General features: G+C 43.4%; 1 pseudogene; it reads right to left on the bottom strand.

Moving 5' to 3' along the window:
* Positions 1–2,226: 2,226 nt before the first annotated feature.
* Positions 2,227–7,318, bottom strand: LOC115144282 (ORM1-like protein 3; annotated as a pseudogene).
* Positions 7,319–10,704: the final 3,386 nt, after the last annotated feature.

Here is a 10,704-nt window from a genome sequence, read left to right as displayed (position 1 = left end):
CAGCAATCTTCAAATGCAATTTCAATGAAAGAGACAAGGTTGGGGTGAGCTGACAAGTCCACACAAACCCTTGGAAATGTACAAAATGCAAGTAGGATAGATAAAAAGAGGCCAACAATCTCTACCTTGAGGCGGTTTCTATTTTTAGGAGGGAAATGTCTGTTCAGATTAGGATCAGTGACAGGCATTTGCTGCCCTCTACTGGAGAGAAGTGTATTTAAAGCGAGAACATCACTGTAGCAGAGCATAAATACAGCACATGGCATATTCTATTGTTGTCATAACAATCTAGCATTGTATGATGGAAATGTAGATTTGATGGCTTCTGCTGTATTTGGAATGTCTGGATTTGATCAAACATTTAATTACAGATTCAAAGCCAGACACATATCTTACAGAGTGTGGATTCACGCAATAATAAATGGGGCTGATTGGACTTGGTTAGTATACATGTTAAAAGCTCAGTTTACCCAGACATTGGCTGGTCAGTGCTGACCAGTAGTTGTGTTAGGAGTCAGGACAAAGTATTCAAGTAGTGTACTTTACTGAAGGATTTTCTCCTCAGTACAGGTTTGCTGCCATCCTGTGTTAGTTTAGTGAGCTGATACAAGTTTTAATGTATGTTAATATGAGAGGTGGCCTAGAAAAAAATGACAGAACAACTTGATTACATGAATATAGAATTTTAATGTTGAACAATCGTGTAATATTGTCAGACAGAAGCCTAGACAAAACCATTCTGATAACATTCAGATACTAGATTCTATATAAGCGTCACCTAAGCAAATAAATCAGAATTTCCCCCCTAACAATGTACAAATCAAACTAGTTTAAAGTACTAACTCAAATCTATTATTAATAAACTATGGTATTTTCACAGTCAGAGAGAAAATACATCTGCTGTAACTTTGCAAATTACATATCCATTTCTTACTTTTCCTATGTGCCATTGTGTTCTCACTACTTTATACGAATACTAAGAAATACAGTAGATCTTTAAAAGACTAAGCTTTTTAAAATTAGAGCATACAACACCTTAGGTGAAAACTGTAGCCTCTAAACCTGAAAAAACACGATATAATTCAACAACATCAGCTACAGTATACAAAAGTATGTGAACACATGAAAACATGATGCTTTTTCATGTAGGCCTACTCTTAAAAACCTTTTAAAGATTGGCCCCTTTTTTTTCTCAATTTTAGCCTAAAATGACATACCCAAATCTAACTGCCTGTAGCTCAGGACCTGAAGCAAGGACATGCATATTCTTGGTACCATTTGAAAGGAAACACTTTGAGTTTGAGGAAATGTGAATGTAGGAGAATATAACACATTAGATCTGGTAAAAGATAATACAAAAAACAGACTGTTCTCTTGTATTGTTTTGTACCATCATCTTTGAAGTGCAGGAGAAAGAGCATAGTGTATTATTCCAGCCCAGGTGCCATTTAGATTTTGGCCAATAGATGGCAGAAGTGTATGTGCAAAGTTTCACACTGATCCAATGAACCATTGCATTTCTGTTCAAAATTTCGTATCAAGACTGCCCAAATGATCCTAATTTGCTTATTAATGTTCAAAACGGTGCACTATCCTCAAACAATAGCATAGTATTATTTCACTGTAATAGCTACTGTAAATTGGACAGTGCAGTTAGATTAACAATGTCAAATATGTCTATGTCCTGGGAAATGTTCTTGTTACTTACAACCTCATGCTAGCCTACGTTAGATCAACCGTCCCGCAGGGGTACCCATAACTCCTGAAGAAGTAAACAAAACAAAAACTTGAACCCTCATCGTTATAGGTTTTACTTTTAAAAATGTTTTAACATTAGTCCTGAATGTATTGTGCATTAGCCTAAGGGGCAATTCCATGGTATCAGAGTGATTCTGAGACTCAGATATTTCACTTTAAAATGTATGGGAAAAAAATTGTGCGAAGTTAAACAAACCATACAAATCTATGCACAAGCAGCGGTGGAAAAAGTACTCAATTTTCATACTTGAGTAGAAGTAAAGATACCTTAATAGAAAATGACTCAGGTAAAAGTGAAAGTCACCCAGAAAAATATGACTTGAGTAAAGATATTTGTTTTTAAATATACTTAAGAATCATAAGTAAATGGAATTGCTAAAATAAATAAAGTATCAAAAGTCAAAGTCAAAGCACAAACCATTTCAAATTCCTTATATTAAGCAAACCAGACAGCACAATGTTCTAGTTTTTATTTATTGTTGGATAGCCAGGGGCACACTACAACACTCAGACATAATTTACAAACAAAGCATTTGAGTTTATTGAGTCCGCCAGATCAGAGGCAGTAGGGATGACCAGGGATGTTCTCTTGATATGTAACAGTCGTCGTATGAAGGAGAGGACCAAAGCGCAGCGTAGTAAGTGTTCATCTTGGTTTTTAATAGTGAACACTGAAACAAAAACAATAAAACAACAAACAGTCCGGTTTGAACGGTGAAATAAAACACAGAACAGAAAATAATCACCCACAACTCAAAAGTGAAACCAGGCTATCTAAGTATGGTTCTCAATCAGGGACAACGATTGACAGCTGCCTCTGATTAAGAACCATACCAGGCCAAACACAGAAATCCCAAATTATAGAAAAAGGAACATAGACAGCCCACCCCAACTCACGCCCTGACCGTACTAAAACAAAGGCAAAACAAAGGAATGGAGGTCAGAACGTGACATGATAAGTGTGTGAATTGGACCATTTTCCTGTCAAAATGTAACACATACTGTCAGGGAAAATGTATCGAGTAAAAAGTAAATCATTTTCTTTAGGAATGTAGTGAAGTAAAAGCAAAAGTAAAGTACAGATACCCCAAAAAACTACTTAAGTAGTACATTAACATGTTTTACACCAGGACTACTTTTAAAAATGTACACTTAAAATTATACAAAACCACATTTACTTGAAGAACAGTGCAGGTGCGAATTTTGGTAAAAGAATGACGGCACAAACAGCACAAACCGTCATTCTGTTATTCCCTCTTGTCTGACCACTGCGACAGCCAGAGCAACTCCCTCGCTAACCCTCCCTCTAGCTATCTGTCCTTTCTTAAGACACAAAGAGAAGATGAGCCTTTTGAGGAACAGATGCAAAATAAAGGTAGAGTTGTAATTCTAGAGGGCATCATCCATAGCGGAGTGCCATAACTTTCAAAATGTCCCCCTGGGTGCAAAATGTCTCCGTCTCATTTCTCTCAGGACCAAACCGTTCAGAGTTCTCTCCTCTCCACGTTGTAACTGGATCTAAAAACATTTCATACTACTGTATGTCCTCAAAGGCCTCCCTTGCAGTGTTCTCTGTGAATTCAAACAGCTCTGACATGAAGAGAACCACAAATAAACGCCACAGCACAGCTTCAATGGGAACACATAGGAACTCAGACTCAGCCGAGCCCTGTACAGTTACAGTAAATCAATTCTGCCTCTGTGTTACAGTTTTTGTCTTGTGTATCCCCCATAGGCTTCATTTAGCATTGTGCTCAAATAGCATTGGGAGACAGAGCGGGACCATGCATCCCTATGGGCCGGGGCCACAGCAAGGAGCCTGATACTCTGTGCTCACAGTCCACAGGGAGATGGCGGTGTCCCCTTCCGTCCCATCAGTACTTGTTAATCCCAAAGATCGGGACTCCGTGAAGCTGGGGGAGCTTGGGAATGAGCACAGTCATCAGGGAGACCGCGTTGACCACAAAGTGGTCCTGGTCGTATTTGGTGTAGAAGCTGGTGAGGATGTAGCTAGGGGGAGAGGAAGAATGTAGGAGGGAGAGAAAGTAAGGGTAGGTCAAAGAAAGACTGAAGGACTAGGGCCTTCACTGCCAGCAAGCACAGCAGGCACCACAACAGTCCAGACTCCCACTGCCCACAGACTGGATGGAAGAGGCTGCTGGGAGGACACTGAAGTCATTAACAAGGACAGCAGGGAAACAAACAATGCTTAAAGAATATGTTTCACTTTTCAGTCCTTTTCCTCCTTAAATACCAATGTAGCCACTTTGCATTGAATTATACTTTATAAAGGGTTTCTAAGTAGTAAATAGACTATTAGTTTATAAGTATAAAACAGTAATAACATAAAACAGTGCAAACTTACCCTAGTAAAACTGACTATCCTACCGATCCTCGACTTCGGCGATGTCATCTACAAAATTGCTTCCAACACTCTACTCAGCAAACTGGATGCAGTTTATCACAGTGCCATCCGTTTTGTTACTAAAGCACCTTATACCACCCACCACTGCGACTTGTACGCTCTAGTCGGCTGGCCCTCGCTACATATTCGTCGCCAGACCCACTGGCTCCAGGTCATCTACAAGTCCATGCTAGGTAAAGCTCCGCCTTATCTCAGTTCACTGGTCACGATGGCAACACCCATCCGTAGCACGCGCTCCAGCAGGTGTATCTCACTGATCATCCCTAAAGCCAACACCTCATTTGGCCGCCTTTCGTTCCAGTTCTCTGCTGCCTGTGACTGGAACGAATTGCAAAAATCGCTGAAGTTGGAGACTTTTATCTCCCTCACCAACTTCAAACATCTGCTATCTGAGCAGCTAACCGATCGCTGCAGCTGTACATAGTCTATCGGCAAATAGCCCACCCATTTTTACCTACCTCATCCCCATACTGTTTTTATTTATTTACTTTTCTGCTCTTTTGCACACCAATATCTCTACCTGTACATGACCATCTGATCATTTATCACTCCAGTGTTAATCTGCAAAATTGTAATTATTTGCCTACCTCATGCATTTTGCACACAATGTATATAGACTCCCCCCCTTTCTTTTTTTTCCTATTGTGTTATTGACTTGTTAATTGTTTACTCCATGTGTAACTCTGTGTTGTCTGCTCACACTGCTATGCTTTATCTTGGCCAGGTCGCAGTTGCAAATGAGAACTTGTTCTCAACTAGCCTACCTGGTTAAACAAAGGTGAAATAAAAATAAATAAATAAAAGAGTATGGTACTGTAGGGAGTCCTAACAGGACGATGGGGGTGATGGTGAGGAACTTGCGTGAGGCAGTAAACTGGACACCAATAGTCAATCTGCTCCCAGTATGTGTAGAAGCGGGCCTTGCTCTGGTCGGGAGTCTCAAATGGAGTTCCTTTCACCAAGTGTAACAACAAAGTACATGCACTACAACACACACAGCACAGAATACTTGGTCAGGAAAGCTTTAGCTGTTACAGTGCATTCGGAAAGTATTCAGACCCCTTCCCTTTTTCAACACTTTGTTACGTTACAGCCTTTTTCATTCATCAATCTACACACAATACCCCATAATGACAAAGCGAAAACAGGTTTTGAGAATTGTTTTCCCATTTTACTACATATAAAACACAGAAGTATCTTATTTACATAAGTATTCAGACCCTTTGCTATGAAACTCGAAATTGAGCTCAGGTGCATCCTGTTTCCATTGATTATCCTTGAGAATCTTTTACAACTTGATTGGAGTCCACCTGTGGTAAATTCAATTGATTGGACATGATTTGGAAAGACACACCTCTCTATATAAGGTCCCATAGTTGACAGTGCATGTCAGAGCAAAAATCAAGCCATGTGGTTGAAGGAATTGTCCGTAGAGCTCCGAGACAGGATTGTGTCGAGGAACAGATCTGGGGAAGGGTACAAAAACAATTCTGCAGGATTGAAGGTCCCCAAGAACACAGTGGCCTCCATCATTCTTAAATGGAAGAAGTTTGGAACCACCAAGACTCCTCCTAGAGCTGGCCGTCTGGCCAAAATGAGCAATCGGAGGAAAAGGGCCTTGGTCAGGGAGGTGACCAAGAACCCGATGGTCACTCTGACAGAGCTCCAGAGTTCCTCTGTGGTGATGATAAAGGCCTTGCAGGACAAACATCTCTGCAGCACTCCACCAATCAGGCCTTTATGGTAGAGTGGCCAGACGGAAGCCACTCAGAAAAAGGCACATGACAGCCCGCTTGGAGTTTGCCAAAAGGCACCTAAAGGACTCTTAGACCATGAGAAATAAGATTATCTGGTCTGATGAAACCAAGATGGAACTTGACTGAATGCCAAGCATCACATCTGGAGGAAACCTGGCACCATCCCTACGGTGAAGCATGGTCGTGGTAGCATCTTGCTGTGGGGATATTTTTCAGCGTTAGGGACTGGGAGTCTAGTCAGGATCGAGGGAAAGATGAACTGAGCAAAGTACAGACAGATCCTTGATGAAAATCTGCTCCAAAGCACTCAGGACCTAAGACTGGGGTGAAGGTTCACCTTCCAACAGAACAACAACCCTAAACACACAGCCAAGACAACATAGGGGTCGCTTCGGGAACAAGTCTCTGAATATCCTTAAGCGGCCCATTAAGAACCCGGACTTGAACCCGATCAAACATCTCTGGAAAGACCTGAAAATAGCTGTGTAGCAACACTCTCCATCCAACCTGACAGAGCTTAAGGGGATCTGCAGAGAAGAATGGGAGAAACTCCCCAAATACAGGTGTGCCAAGCTTGTAGAGTCATACCCAAGAAGACTCAAGGCTGTAATCATTGCCAAAAGTGCGTCAAAAAAGCATGGAATAAAGGGTCTTAATACTTGCGAAAATGTGATATTTCAGTTGTTGTTTTTTTTATTTGCCAAGAATTCTAAAAACCTGTTTTTGCTTTGTCATTATGGGGCATTGTGTATAGATCGATGAGGGACATGTTTTAAAAAATCCCTTTTAGAATAAAGCTATAGCGTAACAAAATGAGGAAAAAGTCAGGGGGTTTGAACACTTTCCGAATGCACTGTACATTTAAAATTGCATGGGCAAAAGTGATTCTATGAATTTTTCAGTAGCCTACAACTGCAAATCGATGTATTTTAGGAAAGGGTGTGTAAGCTGACATAGTACTGTTCTGTAACTTTTATAGCAATGCAACTGCCATAAAAAATGGGTAAATGTTCAAGACTGCCCCATGAACTATTGACTTTATTGACCTTCACTCTTCCCTCTCCTATTGACAGTACAGGAGTTTGCTTATAGAGACTACCATTGTGTTGATAACGCTGACTGGAACATCCACCAACAGTACTTAGGTTATACAGTGGTGAGGTTTCACTGGTGCCCCTAGGCATAGCCTACTAGGGCGCCCACTACCCACCAGGTTGTGTATGATGTTGGTGAGGGTCCAAAATATGGGTACGCTAGCGAAGGGGATGCTGAGCAGGATGACAGGCCGATGCCCAGGAGGTAGGAGAGTCAGATGTCCCGGCTGTTCATCACCCGCGTGTTGGGGGTTCACCTTGCTGTGAGCTGTGCCCACATTCATGATGTCAACACACCAGTCACCACGCTCCTCGTCCGCCTGAGAAACAGAACAGAAGGGTGTGTGATATAATTCCTTATAGGTATGCCGATCATTATGCGTAATGCAAACAATGCGACAAGGGTACAGCTTGACTGTTCCATCCATGTACTGTTCATTAGATCCTATTGGGAGGGTTCCCTTTATAGGCTTGTCTAAGTTAGTTGGAATGTGGTGAACTAGGTTGTGTGTATCTTTGGGGAGGGAGTCTAGCTGAAATAATTACAACATAGTCATAACCCATCATATTTCTAGGGCAGGCTGATTCAACTCAAATATTGTACTTTCTTCGTCAGTTCTTCCAAAATGTTCCATTATCAAATTGAAATAATACATTATGATCTAACACATTGTATCGTGCACTACTGTATTCCAATAATAATGTATCGCGCACTACTGTATTCCAATAATAATGATAATAATAAGTTAATCAAGTCAATACAAATAGATAATAGCCTACTTACAGGAGAAAATGGCTTCAATCCGATCTTCAGTCCGTTATCACTATGTTGCCCTTATCTCCTTCACTGGTTAGGAAATTTACATCATTGGGTTGGACTGCTATATAATTTCGATTAGTCCTTCATTCACATACCTTCTTATTGCGTCTTTATGCAATGTTATCCTTCAGGACATAGCCCGACATTCAAGCAAACAGTTCCACCCGGAGCCACTTTGTTCGTCTTGCGCAACACAGCACAATTCATATAAAGCGTCAACATTTTCAGAGCGCCAAAATTGGGATAATCTTTTTATTCGTCGCTCTTAGCGTCGATGAATGTCTTTACATCACATGGGTAAAACTGACCAATTAAAAGGGAATGCGTTGAAAAGCTGGGGATACGCCCCCTTGCAGCGTCACAGGAATGGGAGTGAGAAGGCACTTTTCATGGGTAATTAAGTGGCATAAATCACAAAGTAGTCACTGAGAAATTACATGGTAAATGGTAATTACACAGTAATAAACTATGAATATATATTTTTTCTCAGGAATGAATTAAAACCAACAACACAGACTCTAAGAGCTTTCTTTCTCTAAGAGTTTTCCACACCTGGATTGTGCAAGATATGCCCATTATTATTTTCAAAATTCTTCAAGCACTGTCAAATTGGTTGTGGATCATTGCTAGACATCCATGTTCAGGTCTTGCCATAGATTTTCCGGTAGAGATAAGTCAAAACTGTAACTCGGCCACTCAGGAAAATTCACTGTCTCCTTGGTAAGCAACTCCAGTGTAGCTATGGCCTTGTTTTTCTTGGGATATTGTTCTGCTGACATGTGAATTCATCTCCCAGTGTCTGGTGGAAAGCAGACTGAACCAGGTTTTCCTCTAAGATTTTGCCTGCATTCCATTTCTTTTTTATTCTGAAAAATATCCCATTCCGATTACAAGCATACCCATTATAAGGTTCCAGGTATGACCCAGATGCAGACAGTGTTGAAGAAACTAATAAAGGGGCAGGCAAAAGACAGGTCAAAGGCAGGCAGAGGTCAGTAATCCAGAGAAGGTGCAAAGGGGCCAGAACGGCAGGCAGTCTCAGGGTCAGGGCAGGCAGAGGTCAGTAATCCAGAGAAGGTGCAAAGGGGCCAGAACGGCAGGCAGTCTCAGGGTCAGGGCAGGCAGGGGTTAATAATCCAATTAGGTGAGGCAACGTACAGAATGGCAGGCAGGCTCAGAGTCAGGGCAGGCAGAACAGTCAAAACCGGGAAGGACTAGAAAACAGGAGCAAGAAACAGGCAGGAGCAGGGGGAAAAATGCTGGTAGGTTTCACAAACAATATGAACTGACAACAGGAGACAAAGGGCTGTGAGACATGGGTTTAACTCTGAACACAGGTGGGATATATATGAAGGGTATGGGGCAACAGAAGACAAACAGCAGAGGGGTTAATGATTTTGGAGATGAGAAACAGGCCGATAAACCAGGGGGAGAGTTTGCGGGATTCCACCCGGAGGGGCAGATCCCGGGTGGACAGCCATTCCTTCTGCCCAAGACAATACCAGGGAGCTGCTGGCTCCAGGTGATGGGGTTGGCGGAGACCAGGCAGCGAAGAGTAGTCTCAAGGTCCTGGTTGGCTCGCTCCGACTGGCCATGGGACTGGGGGTGCAGCCCAGAGGACAGTTAGGGTGCAGAACACCTTCCAGAACCGGGACAAGAACTGAGGACTCCGGACGGAGACCATGTTAACTAGCAGTCCATGGATACGGAAGACGTGCTGCACCATGAGCTGGACCATCTTGTTGGCAGAGGGTAGCTTGGCGAGAGGAACGAAGTGGGCGGCTATGGAAAACCGATCCACAACGGTCAGGATGGCAGTGTTGCGATCAGACGGAGGGAGACCCGGGACAAAGTCCAGGGAGATGTGAGACCAGGGACGGTAAGGGACAGGCAGAGGTTGGAGGAGACCAGCCAGAGCTTGCCGAGGAGTCTTATTCTGTGCACAGACGGTGCAAGTGGCGACAAATGCGGAGGTGTCAGGAACCATGGTAGGCCACGAAAAGCATTTTCGCACAAAAGTCAGGGACCGCCGGGAGCCTGGGTGGCAGGCAAGCCTGGAGGAGTGTGCCCACTCCAGGACCGCAGTGCAGACCACGTCAGGCACGAACATCCGTGACAACGCGTCTGGTTTGACATTCTTGGATCCCGGCCAGTTGAAGAGGGAGAAGTTGAACCGAGTGAACATTAGGACCCACCTAGCCTGCCTGGAATTGTGATCTTCACCGCAAGAAGCTCACGATTCCTCACATCGTAGTTCCTCTCCGTGGCGTGAGGCGGTGGGAGAAGAAGGTGCAGGTAAGCAACTTGAGGTCCAGGGCAGACCGCTGGGACAGAACAGCCCCCGCTCCAACCTCCACCACGAACTGGCGGGATGGGTCAGTATGAACCAAGATGGAAGCTGTGGTGAAGCGGTGTTTGAGATCCCAGAACGCCCGATCAGCAGCTGGGGACGACGTGAACAGAACCTTGGGAGAGGTGAGTGAAGACAGGGGGAAGCCAGGGTGCTTTAGCCCCAGATAAAGCTTTGATAAAAGTTGGTGAAAAGTTGCTGCAGCTGTACTCTGGACGTAGGCTGGGGCCAATCCAACACAGCTCTCACCTTCCCGGGATCCATCTGTACACTTCTTGCAGCGATGATGTAACCCAGAAAGGGGATGGTGGAGCGATGGAATTCACACTTCTCTGCTTTAACAAAAAGCTGGTTCTCCAGGAGGCGTTGGAGAACCTGTCGGACGTGGAGCACGTGTTCTTGGGTGGAGCGGGAGAAGATTAGGATGTCATCGAGGTAGACGAAGACAAACCAGTTCAACATGTTGCGGAGAACATCATTAACCAGAGCCTTTAACACAG

This window comes from Oncorhynchus nerka, linkage group LG16, assembly GCF_034236695.1.
Source record: "Oncorhynchus nerka isolate Pitt River linkage group LG16, Oner_Uvic_2.0, whole genome shotgun sequence".
Taxonomy (NCBI): Eukaryota; Metazoa; Chordata; class Actinopteri; order Salmoniformes; family Salmonidae; genus Oncorhynchus; species Oncorhynchus nerka.
This window is presented reverse-complemented; position numbering and strand designations above follow the sequence as displayed.